At 42.6% G+C, this 12766-nt stretch overlaps 1 pseudogene; it reads left to right on the forward strand.

Moving 5' to 3' along the window:
* Positions 1-4533: 4533 nt before the first annotated feature.
* Positions 4534-4646, forward strand: LOC123492768 (annotated as a pseudogene).
* The last annotated feature ends 8120 nt before the right edge of the window (positions 4647-12766 follow it).

The raw sequence follows: 12766 nt of genomic DNA on the forward strand, positions 1-12766 counted from the left end.
CCAAATGCACTAACATGTATCTGAGGTATCAGAGATATTATTGAGAAAATGTTAGAGATAAAATACTATAATGTTCTCTCCTAATATAACTCTCCTAATCATCCAACAGGTCACAAAGATTCTGAAAAGGACCTTACAGAGCATTGTGAAGAAGGTATGTTTATTCTGTTATTTTAAGTGAGAATCTTTTGTAAATAAAGTAATATCATGTACCATGAAAGTGCCACAGAATATAAATAAAGTACAACAGCAACTTATAGTAACCTAGCCATAGAATACTTGTTATTTCAGTTGCTGATCCACAGATGAGAATCCTGGTCCTTCTCTCCATCATAAGAACTGGAGTTCTCCTCTGCTGTCTGACCAGCTTCATCATCATCTACACCACCAGGAAATAAATAAAGCTAAGGCCAATGTCAGTAGAGTATATGTAGTATGTTACTTGCTTTCATCAAATCCCTGTGTATCCACCTATTGTATACGCATTAAAGTCCCAGTGCAGTCAAAAACTTGATTTTCCTCATTTCTATATGTGTCCGGATTTCTCTATTGAGGCTTATATCAAATGTAAGTGATTTGTTTATTTGTTATGAAAAGTGCAGATTCAGAGTTTTAAAATGGTATATCATACACTGTAGTTGGAGGAAACATGGGAAAGTTATGCTGCTTTAAAAGTTGATAAACGTGTTATCCCACTAAGTAGGCAAGTAGGAGAAATTAGCTTTTCACACTTCCTAGAGAGCTGTTCTTTGTTTACGCCCATATAGCATTGTTCACACCCTCTTAAGCCTTAGCCCCTTACACACATGTAAAAACATGCGAGTCAGCATTGCATTGTCCTCCAGAAAGTAGTCTCTCTACTAAACCCAGCTATATTCAGGGAGGCAATGCTTTTGAGGGCTGTATCAACACTTTTGCAGTTGTCCAAAGCTTTATATTTCCAAAAATCTGCACTAGCAAAGATTAACTATATACTGACCAGCAAAGCCCCCATTCTGTTATAGACAGAACCCTGTGACATGAAAGACCAATCAGGACTCATCTCTCAGCCAATCATGACCAGCCAGGAAGGATGATTTCTTTCTCCCTGTATAGCTCAGAGCTCATAATTGAACATCTTTATTCATATTAACAGATTCAATACAAGTTTTTAAATAAGGCACATGAAAGTTCACATGTTCAAGAAGGCATTTCTGCAAAAAAATAAAAAATATAAAGTGCATTTGAAAAGTATTCAGACCCCTTGACTTTTTCAAAATGTTGTTACGTTACAGCCTTATTCTAAAATTGATTAAATAAAATATTTTCCTCTTTAATCTACACACAATACTCCATAATGACAAAGTGAAAACAGGTTTTTAGAAATGTTTGTAAATTTCTAAATAATAAAAAACAGAAACACCTTATTTACATAAGTATTCAGACCCTTTGCTATGAGACTCAAAATTGAGCTCAGGTGCATCCTGTTTCCATTGATCATCCTTGAGATGTTCTTACAACTTGATTGAAGTCCACCTGTGGTAAATTCAATTGATTGACGGTGAATGTCAGAGCAAAAACCAAGCCATGAGGTCGAGGCACAGATCTGGGGAAGGGTACCAAAAAATTTCTGCAGCATTGAAGGTCCCCAAGAACACAGTGGCCTCCATCATTCTTAAATGGAAGAAGTTTGGAACCACCAAGACTCTTCCTAGAGCTGGCCGCCCGGCCAAACTGAGCAATCTGGGGAGAAGGGCCTTGGACAGGGAGGTGACCAAAATTCTGATTGTCACTCTGATGGAGATGGGAGAACCTTCCAGAAGTACAACCATCTCTGCAGAACTCCACCAATTAGGCTTTTATGCTAGAGTGGCCAGACGGAAGCCACTTCTCAGTAAAAGGCACATGACAGCCCGCTTGGAGTTTGCCAAAAGGCACCTGAAGAACATGAGAAACAAGATTCTCTGGTCTGAAGAAACCTAGATTGAACTCTTTGGCCTGAATGCCAAGCATCACGTCTGGAGGAAAACTGGCACCATCCCTACGGTGAAGCATGGTGGTGGCCGCATCATGCTGTGGGTATGTTTTTCAAATCGGGACCGAGGGAAAGATGAACGGAGGAAAGTACAGAGAGATCCTTGATGAAAACCTGCTCCAGAGCGCTCAGGACCACAGACTGGGGCGAAGGTTCACCTTCCAACAGGACAACGACCCTAAGCACACAACCAAGACAACGCAGGGGTGGCTTCGGGACAAGTCTCTGAATGTCCATGAGTGGCCCAGCCAGAGCCCGGACTTGAACCTGATCTAACATCTCTGAAGTGACCTGAAAATAGCTGTGCAGCGATGCGCCCCATCCAACCTGACAGAGCTTGAGTGGATCTGCAGAGAAGAATGGGAGAAACTCCCCAAATACATGCTGCCAAAGGTGCTTCAACAAAGTACTGAGGAAAGGGTCTGAAAACTTATGTGAATGTGATATTTCAGTTTTGTATATTTTATAAATTTGCAAACATTACTAAAAACCTGTTTTTGCTTTGTCATTATGGGGTATTGTCACGGATCCCCCCGGTACTGCTGCTCATTCCGTTCACCAGCTCCAGAGGTCTACGTCACCGGCCTTCTAGGTGTCACTGAACTAGATCATTACCAGCAACCCCGGACTGTCTTGTCTCATTACGCACACCTGGTTCCCATTCCCCCTGATTAGTATGTGTATATATGTGCCCTCTGTTCCCCATTGTCCTTGTCGATTATTGTCCCATGTCCGTTGGTCTCGTGAGTACCGTGTATTGTGCTCTGGTTGTTTACGGGTCTCGTCCCGCTCTTTGTTTGGGTTACATCCCTTTGATATACACTGCTCAAAAAAATAAAGGGAACACTTAAACAACACAATGTAACTCCAAGTCAATCACACTTCTGTGAAATCAAACTGTCCACTTAGGAAGCAACACTGATTGACAATAAATGTCACATGCTGTTGTGCAAATGGAATAGACAACAGGTGGAAATTATAGGCAATTAGCAAGACACCCCCAATAAAGGACTGGTTTTGCAGCTGGTGACCACAGACCACTTCTCAGTTCCTATGCTTCCTGGCTGATGTTTTGGTCACTTTTGAATGCTGGTGGTGCTTTCACTCTAGTGGTAGCATGAGACGGAGTCTACAACCCACACAAGTGGCTCAGGTAGTGCAGCACATCCAGGATGGCACATCAATGCGAGCTGTGGCAAGAAGGTTTGCTGTGTCTGTCAGCGTAGTGTCCAGAGCATGGAGGCGCTACCAGGAGACAGGCCAGTACATCAGGAGACGTGGAGGAGGCCGTAGGAGGGCAACAACCCAGCAGCAGGACTGCTACCTCCGCCTTTGTGCAAGGAGGAGCAGGAGGAGCACTGCCAGAGTCCTGCAAAGTGACCTCCAGCAGGCCACAAATGTGCATGTGTCTGCTCAAACGGTCAGAAACAGACTCCATGAGGGTGGTATGAGGGCCCGACGTCCACAGGTGGGGGTTGTGCTTACAGCCCAACACCGTGCAGGACGTTTGGCATTTGCCAGAGAACACCAAGATTGGCAAATTTGCCACTGGCGCCCTGTGCTCTTCACAGATGAAAGCAGGTTCACACTGAGCACGTGACAGATGTGACAGAGTCTGGAGACGCCTTGGAGAACGTTCTGCTGCCTGCAACATCCTCCAGCATGACCAGTTTGGCGGTGGGTCAGTCATGGTGTGGGGTGGCATTTCTTTGGGGGGCCGCACAGCCCTCCATGTGCTCGCCAGAGGTAGCCTGACTGCCATTAGGTACCGAGATGAGATCCTCAGACCCCTTGTGAGACCATATGCTGGTGCGGTTAGCCCTGGGTTCCTCCTAAAGCAAGACAATGCTAGACCTCATGTGGCTGGAGTGTGTCAGCAGTTCCTGCAAGAGGAAGGCATTGATGCTATGGACTGGCCCGCCCTGTTCCCCCAGACCTGAATCCAATTGAGTACATCTGGGACATCATGTCTCGCTCCATCCACCAACGCCACATTGCACCACAGACTGTCCAGGAGTTGGTGGATGCTTTAGTCCAGGTCTGGGAGGAGATCCCTCAGGAGACCATCCGCCACCTCATCAGGAGCATGCCCAGGCGTTGTAGGGAGGTCATACAGGCACGTGGAGGCCACACACACTACTTAGCCTCATTTTGACTTGTTTTAAGGACATTACATCAAAGTTGGATCAGCCTGTAGTGTGGTTTTCCACTTTAATTTTGAGGGGGACTCCAAATCCAGACCTCCATGGGTTGATACATTTGATTTCCATTGATAATTTTTGTGTGATTTTGTTGTCAGCACATTCAACTATGTAAAGAAAAAAGTATTTAATAAGATTATTTCATTCATTCAGATCTAGGATGTGTTATTTGAGTGTTCCCTTTATTTTTTTGAGCAGTGTATATATATATATATATATATATATATATACGTGTTTGTGTTAGGTGAAGTAAATAAAACCCATAATACGTATTCCTGCGCCTGTCTTCTAATCATTATACAACGTGACAGGTATTGTGTGCTGCATATTGCTTCGGCAGCACATATACTAAAATTGGAACGATACAGAGAAGATTAGCATGGCCCCTGCGCAAGGATGACATGCAAATTTGTGAAGCGTTCCATAATTTTTCCTTCTAACCGCCCCCTTACCCCACCCCACCCCCCACACCCTCCCAAAAAAAAAGTATAGTGGTTATCCCACTGGCTATAAGGTGAATGCACCAATTTGTAAGTCGCTCTGGATAAGAGCGTCTGCTAAATGACGTAAATGTAAATGTAAATGTGTGTAGATTGATGAGGATTTTTTTTTTTATAATCCATTTTAGAATAAGGCTGTAATGTAACAAAATGTGGAAAAAGTCAAGGGGTCTGAATACTTTCCGAATGCACTGTATATTTTCAAATGGCCCTATTGTGAATTAAGAACAGGCGTCAAACGCCTCAGTTCCTGTAACCGGTCACATATATTTCCACACTAGGAGGTTGGAATAAGACTGTGTAATTGTGAAAATGATATAATGCCCTTTTAGTGTAAGCTGTTTAAAAAGAGCTCCTGAAATGTCTGCCAGTTTTGGTGAGATGGAGCTTTGGCCTGCCTGGTGACATCACCAGGCTGTAAATTAATAGACCAATAAGAAAGAGAGTTCCTGACCTCTCTGCAAATAACAGCTAGTTTTCAGTTTTTCCCTCCCCACTAAGACCACTCCCGGACAGTCCTAGGAAAATTATTGCTTGAGAAATTGCTCTTTGCTATGAAGCAATTTTTGTTACTTTTTGACCATTTTCATTGTGAACAATCAAAGTTAGGTACTTAATTGTTATCCAGAAATTATTTTATATTGAGATAAAAATGGCTGCATTGGACCCTTAGGTGACAGAGGTTTTCATGAAGAGAAAGAGTTAACAAAACTATTAATATGATACTTTTTTCCCCCTGAAAAGTGAGAGAAAATTTACATTGTACTCGTGTTGAATGATTTTTGGCATGGGAAATGCTTTTAGCTTGTTTTCTGTGTTCTTTAAACACTCTATACTCTACACCCTAATTGAGCAGCTGGGGTCTGGTGTTTTCGTCCAGATAAACAGATGAAGAGAGGTGAGAAAAGAGCTTGTGGTTTTGATGCACTGAAATGAGAGGTGTGGTGAGAACTGAATGCCAGTCTTCCTGTAGTGCAGGGTGCTCGTCTTCAGCAGAGAAAGATGCATGTTAGGTCCCTTATCGTCAACCCCCTGCCGAGAGAGGAGAGAGAGAGAGAGAGAGAGAGAGAGAGAGAGAGAGAGAGAGAGAGAGAGAGAGAGAGAGAGAGAGAGAGAGAGAGAGAGAGAGAGAGAGAGAGAGAGACTCTCTTTCCGTGTTAGTCTGTGAGAGGCCCAGGGATGTTCACCGCAGCAGGTCTCAGGCAACACTGAGCTGCTCCTCCTCACTTCGCCCCTCCTCTACCTCTGACCTATATCATATTCTCAATAAAAGGTGACTAGCTGCTTCTCAGAATATGGGTCTGTGATCAGTGAAAAGAAAAAACAGGAAATAGTAAAGGGATGAATAACATCATGAGAAAGTCAATTTTGATTTAACTCTTTATTTGTCTTTATAAGTGACAAATACAATACAATCGTCAACTGCTGGGTACTTTACCCTTTAAGGCCACCTTATTAGAAATAACCAAATCACTAATATACACAACAGAGATCTAAGTTAAGAGAGGCCAAAAGAGGCAACTACTCCTCTGAAGCCATTAAACAGTTGTGTTTTGACTTCTAACTCCTCCTCTCTAACCACACCCTTACTAGTGGAGTCTTTTGTTTAGACATGTAGCTAGCTAGCTAGCTAGCTATAAAAATTTACCATAATGCCAACTCATAATGTTACTACCCTGCATGAATCTACAGGTAGGTAAAGCTTACCAACTAGTTAGGTTCAATGTTAGTTAGCTAGCTAACATTAGGCTATAACTAGCAATGCAAATAGTTCTGAGATATGAATAATATTACTACATAGATCATACACATAACGTTAGTAAGTGAGCCAGCCAGCCAGCTAACGTTAGCTAGCTAGCTAACAGTACATTTTAACTTGCAATGAAAACGACTTTCTGACTAAATTAGAAACGTATAATATCTGAAAATGTAGCTTGCTAGACTCTCTTACCCGTATACATGGATGAACGCTTCTCCCTCTCTGTCACGGATGCCATGGTTGCCCTTAGTTTGAAGATGCAATCCGGAGACAGATGTTTTATACAACAGCCTTCTGTGTAAGTTGACTGAGAACACATTCTCATTTACAGCAACGAACTGGGGAATAGTTACAGGGGAGAGGAGGGGGATGAATGAGTCAATTGGAAGCTGGTGATGATTAGATGGCCATGACAGTATGAAGTGCCATGAGATCTTCAGTGACAACAGAGAGTCAGGACACCCGTTTAACGTCTCATCCGAAAGACTGCACCCTAATTGTCTACATCACTTCCAATCCCCCATATGTTTTTTTTCTCTTGCAAATATATATATATATATATATATATATATATATATATATATATATATATATATATATATATATATATATATATATATATACAGTGGGGAGAACAAGTATTTGATACACTACCGATTTTGCAGGTTGTCCTACTTACAAAGCATGTAGAGGTCTGTCATTTTTATCATAGGTACACTTCAACTGTGAGAGATGGAATCTAAAACAAAAATCCAGAAAATCACATTGTATGATTTTTAAGTAATTAATTTGCATTTTATTGCATGACATAAGTATTTGATCACCTACCAACCAGTAAGAAATCCGGCTCTCACAGACCTGTTAATTTTTCTTTAAGAAGCCCTCCTGTTCTCCACTCATTACCTGTATTAACTGCACCTGTTTGAACTCGTTACCTGTATAAAAGACACCTGTCCACACACTCAATCAAACAGACTCCAACCTCTCCACAATGGCCAAGACCAGAGAGCTGCGTAAGGACATCAGGGATAAAATTGTAGACCTGCACAAGGCTGGGATGGGCTACAGGACAATAGGCAAGCAGCTTGGTGAGAAGGCAACAACTGTTGGCGCAATTATTAGAAAATGGAAGAAGTTCAAGAAGACGGTCAATCATCCTCGGTCTGGGGCTCCATGCAAGATCTCACCTCATGCGGCATCAATGATCATGAGGAAGGTGAGGGATCAGCCCAGAACTACACGGCAGGACCTGGTCAATGACCTGAAGAGAGCTGGGACCACAGTCTCAAAGAAAACCATTAGTAACACACTACGCCGTCATGGATTAAAATCCTGCAGCGCACGCAAGGTCCCCCTGTTCCAGCCAGCGCATGTCCAGGCCCGTCTGAAGTTTGCCAATGACCATCTGGATGATCCAGAGGAGGAATGGGAGAAGGTCATGTGGTCTGATGAGACAAAAATATAGCTTTTTGGTCTAAACTCCACTCGCCGTGTTTGGAGGAAGAACAAGGATGAGTACAACCCCAAGAACACCATCTCAACCGTGAAGCATGGAGGTGGAAACAACATTCTTTGGGGATGCTTTTCTGCAAAGGGGACAGGACGACTGCACCGTATTGAGGGGAGGATGTATGGTGCCATGTATCGCGAGATCTTGGCCAACAACCTCCTTCCCTCAGTAAGAGAATTGGAGATTGGTCGTGGCTGGGTCTTCCAGCATGACAACGACCCGAAACACACAGCCAGGGCAACTAAGGAGTGGCTCCGTAAGAAGCATCTCAAGGTCCTGGAGTGGCCTAGCCAGTCTCCAGACCTGAACCCAATAGAAAATCTTTGGAGGGAGCTGAAAGTCTGTATTGCCCAACGACAGCCCCGAAACCTGAAGGATCTGGAGAAGGTCTGTATGGAGGAGTGGGCCAAAATCCCTGCTGCAGTGTGTGCAAACCTGGTCAAGACCTACAGGAAACGTATGATCTCTGTAATTGCAAACAAAGGTTTCTGTACCAAATATTAAGTTCTGCTTTTCTGATGTATCAAATACTTATCAAATACTTATGCAAATTAATTACTTAAAAATCATACAATGTGATTTTCTGGATTTTTGTTTTAGATTCCATCTCTCACAGTTGAAGTGTACCTATGATAAAAATTACAGACCTCTACATGCTTTGTAAGTAGGAAAACCTGCAAAATCCGCAGTGTATCAAATACTTGTTCTCCCCACTGTATATATATATACATATCCTTTAAAAAAATATATTTCCCTTTATTACTTTCCAATCCCACCACCCCTTCCCTAATTGGAGTAAACTAGTGAACAACAATGCTTAGGCCTCTACTTCCAGCTTATACATACTATATACATTTTATGGACACAGTCAATTTTACAATAATTATATTTAGTTTGTTTTTACTCCTGAACTTCCTCTACCCTCAACCTCTCCGATCATTTTCATGATATCCATCTGGTTTGCTTCTATATGCCATATCTTTCTAACTGTGATCTTTCACAAAAGCTCTCAACCTATAACCTATATACTTATTATAGACACAGTATGCTTTACATTAGTTATCTTGTTGTTATTAGTTGTTGTTAGTTGTTATTAGTCCCATCCTTCAGCTCCATTCAACACCTCCCATCTATCTCTTAACACCATCCATATTGGATTTCTATTTGCCATATATTTTTCAACTGTACTGTGATGTTTCACAAAAGTTCTGAACCCTTCTATTCTCATTGTTTCTACAGATTGTAAATTGAAAATAAACATGTCTGCTAAAAGTATTATTATATTATTGATCGATTGACTATGACGTTTCACCTGATAATTTGTTGGTTCTCTTTGAGAATGTCTTTGAGTCTACTGTATCATTAGTCCTGCGTTGAACAGTGACCTGTGAAGTTATATGAAATTCCTGAATAATCCCTATAGGTGTACCTTGATTCAAATGTGTGAAAAGGTCCTCTATAGGTGTCAGCTAATGCCCCTTTTTTTGCAATTTGTACTTCATTGTCTAACTGACATTAGAAAGGTGATAAGTGCATCAACTACAGTGAGACAGTGATGACCTGATATTATTAGTTATTGGCTCTAATACCCAGACAGATCTGCAGGCTTTGATCATGAGCTAAAAGGGTCAGGGCTATGGTTAAGGTTAGGGTTAGGGCTATGGTTAACGTTTGGGGTAGGGTTAGGGAGAATAGGATTGGGGTCTGAGGTAGAGGCGGGACCAGTGAGCAACACATCACTTCCTGTGGTATGAGTGACAGGAAGGAGCAGCTCAGTGATGAGTGATACCTGCTGAGGTGAACATCACTGGGCCTCTCATAGACTAACACTGGGGGATGACATGGCCCTTATGTCCTCTCTCTCTCTCACCAGATTTCCAGTCCACCTGCCAACACATCAGTGTGGTTGGTGAAGCATTTGAGTGTAAATGTGTGGGTGATTTTAGGGGGGATTGGCGATAAGGGGATGTGAGACAGAGACACTGACCAACCGTCATTTTCCATTGCGGTAGACTTAACATGCGTCATTCTCTCTCTCTCTCTCTGCTGAAGACAAAAAAACCTGCACCACAGGAAGACTGGCCTTCAGCTCTCAGCTCTCACCACACCTCTCAGTGCATCAAAACCACATACGCTCTTTTCACACATCTCTTCATCTGTTCATCTGGATGAAAAACACTAGACCAGACCCCTGCTGCTCAATTAGATGTTCAAAGTATTTTTTTAAAATACCAACAAGGTAAAAGTATTTCCCATACTATAAAGCATTCAAAAAGCGTACAAAGTACAGACACCTTTAACTTGACAGAAAAAGTATCATCTATTTATACATTTGCCAACTATTTTCCTTCATGAAAAAACAACTGCAGTCAGTATCAATGTTCACAGTGATAGTTATTAATGCTTATACACAGTGCTTAAGTTGTAAATCGGGAGGTATCGGAATAAAAAGTGAATGCGAGAACGGGGGTGACCTGGGGGGCTCTGAGGTACCGGAACGGAAAAAAAGCACCTTTATAATAAAGCAGTGCATGCATATCATCACATTTGCGCAGTGGCATAGACAAGTAGATTCGCTTACAGAAGTTGCACACATGGGAAGAATTTGGCCTTTTATAAACACATTTCATGCACTTCTACAACATTTTATATGACTGGAGACTTTAGCAGAATCTTTTTTAATACTGCACAAATGATTGAAATAACACGACACTGACACTGACAAACTGATAATCTGAGATCAATGAAAACGGATTTGCCGCGCGATCCCGGGCTTTATGCCTTGTGATTGGGCTACATAAACACAATCCACAGCTGGGCAATTTTCTGTGGCTAAATTATAGGCCTACCCCTGGAGTAGTATTCTGAATTATTTGATTTCTTTCTGAACAGACAGCAGTAATTATATAACATTGGCAAATTTATTTCAGTGAATCAGAGGTGCTGCAGCTCCTCCAGCACACTTACCGCGGCTATGATTCTATAAGGAAATAAATGATGATGTGCAATGCTGGAGAGATGAGAGTTGCAGGCTCATGTCTATCAGAGCAGAGAGAGGGAGAGAGACCATAGAAAGTGAATCTCATTCTAGTTCTGAGAGAGAGAGATACAGGCGCGCTTCTCTCTCTCACCACAGCAACGGCCATGCATTGGTCTCAAACATGCGCTATAATGGCTGAAAATCGACGTTTTCACATTAAGTTTTTTAGGGCAGGAGAATTAATGAGGCGGCAACTCGAATGAACTTTGATCGCTTTTATTAGAATTTTTACATTGCAAACAGCTATTTCTTTTCTCAGCGAAACAGTCCACAACTGAGAGGTGTATAATTTGAGCCGGATTCTGGCGGAACAGGATCAGGCTCAAATTAAACACTGCTTATACAGGTGCATACACATGCAGTGGCGTCAGTTCAGCTAAACCTAGGATATGGCAAAGTGAGGGTGGGGGGATATTTTTTTCAGGGGGGGGGGTGGAAGTTGACGCTGATTTACTGCATTTCTACTGTCACACCCTGGCTCTGGGACTCTATATGTTGAGCCAGGGTGTGTTCTTTCTGTTGTGTTTATTTCTATGTTGGCCAGAGTGACTCCCAATCAGAGGCAACGAGTGTCAGCTGTCGTTGGTTGTCTCTGATTGGGAGCCATATTTAAACTATCTGTTTTCCAATTGTGTTTGTGGGTTCTTGTTCCGTGTTGGTCATTGTTACCGTGGACTTCACGAGTCGTTTCTTGTTTTGTTTATTGTTGTCTATTATCACTAAAGATAATAAAGTTTAAACATGTTCGTTCATCACGCTGCGCCTTCGTCTATTCCCTACGACGATCGTGACATCTACACAATTTATAAACTCTAAAATGCTATTTGGAGAACAGCAAAAACAAAAACAGCCATTAATTATCACTGCAAATGATCAATTGATCAATGATGAATTGATGTTTACTGATCATGAAAAGCATACAGTTACTTGCTGTATAACTCTGATGATGGAGCTAAATGTGCACAATTGTTTTGCATGGAATAATCAGGAAATGTGTCGGTCTGACTATGCACTTCAAGAGGTGATGATATTAGCGGAGCTGTGGGCCTCCTTGCCCCCCAGCAGGCAAATTGAGCGCTCTACACCTTATTGTGATGTTTTATTGAAAGTGACCTATAAAATGTCAAACACTATAGTATAACCTCAATCTCATCATAAATTGACTTATTTACTAGTGGAACGGCACATACAGTGCAATGTGAAATAGATGCATAATACACGCTATCAAGTCAGGCGGGTGATCGAAAACGGCCCGAAAGAGGCGAGCAAACTCCCCGTAGTCCTCCAACGCGGCACCTCCCTCGTTCCACACCGCGTTGGCCCACTCCAGGGCTCTCCCACAAAGGCAGGAAACGAGGACAGATACCTTCTCCCGCTCCAGTGGCGCCGGCCTGATGCTGGAGAAATACAGCTCTAGTTGGAGCAGAAATCCCTTACATCGCGCTGCCGTCCCATCAAACGCCGGTGACCGAGATATCTGGATCCCTCCAGGGGCTGGGGTGTAGATGGCTGGATCCGGTTGACCAGCTGGTCTCGATAGATCGGGTCCTCTCTTCTCCAGGCGTTGTGCTACCTGAAGAACTCGATCCATCGCTTCCCCCAAGCTGGCAAGCATTGAGGAATGCTCCTGGACCCTTGCCACAACTCCAAGCATGCGGTCTTCTCCTGCTGACTCCATTCAGCAGGTGAGTGATTCTGTGACGAGGTGTGAATGAAGGAGTCAGGCAAAGGAGGTAAAATAC

The sequence above is a fragment of the Coregonus clupeaformis genome, chromosome 16, assembly GCF_020615455.1.
Source record: "Coregonus clupeaformis isolate EN_2021a chromosome 16, ASM2061545v1, whole genome shotgun sequence".
Taxonomy (NCBI): Eukaryota; Metazoa; Chordata; class Actinopteri; order Salmoniformes; family Salmonidae; genus Coregonus; species Coregonus clupeaformis.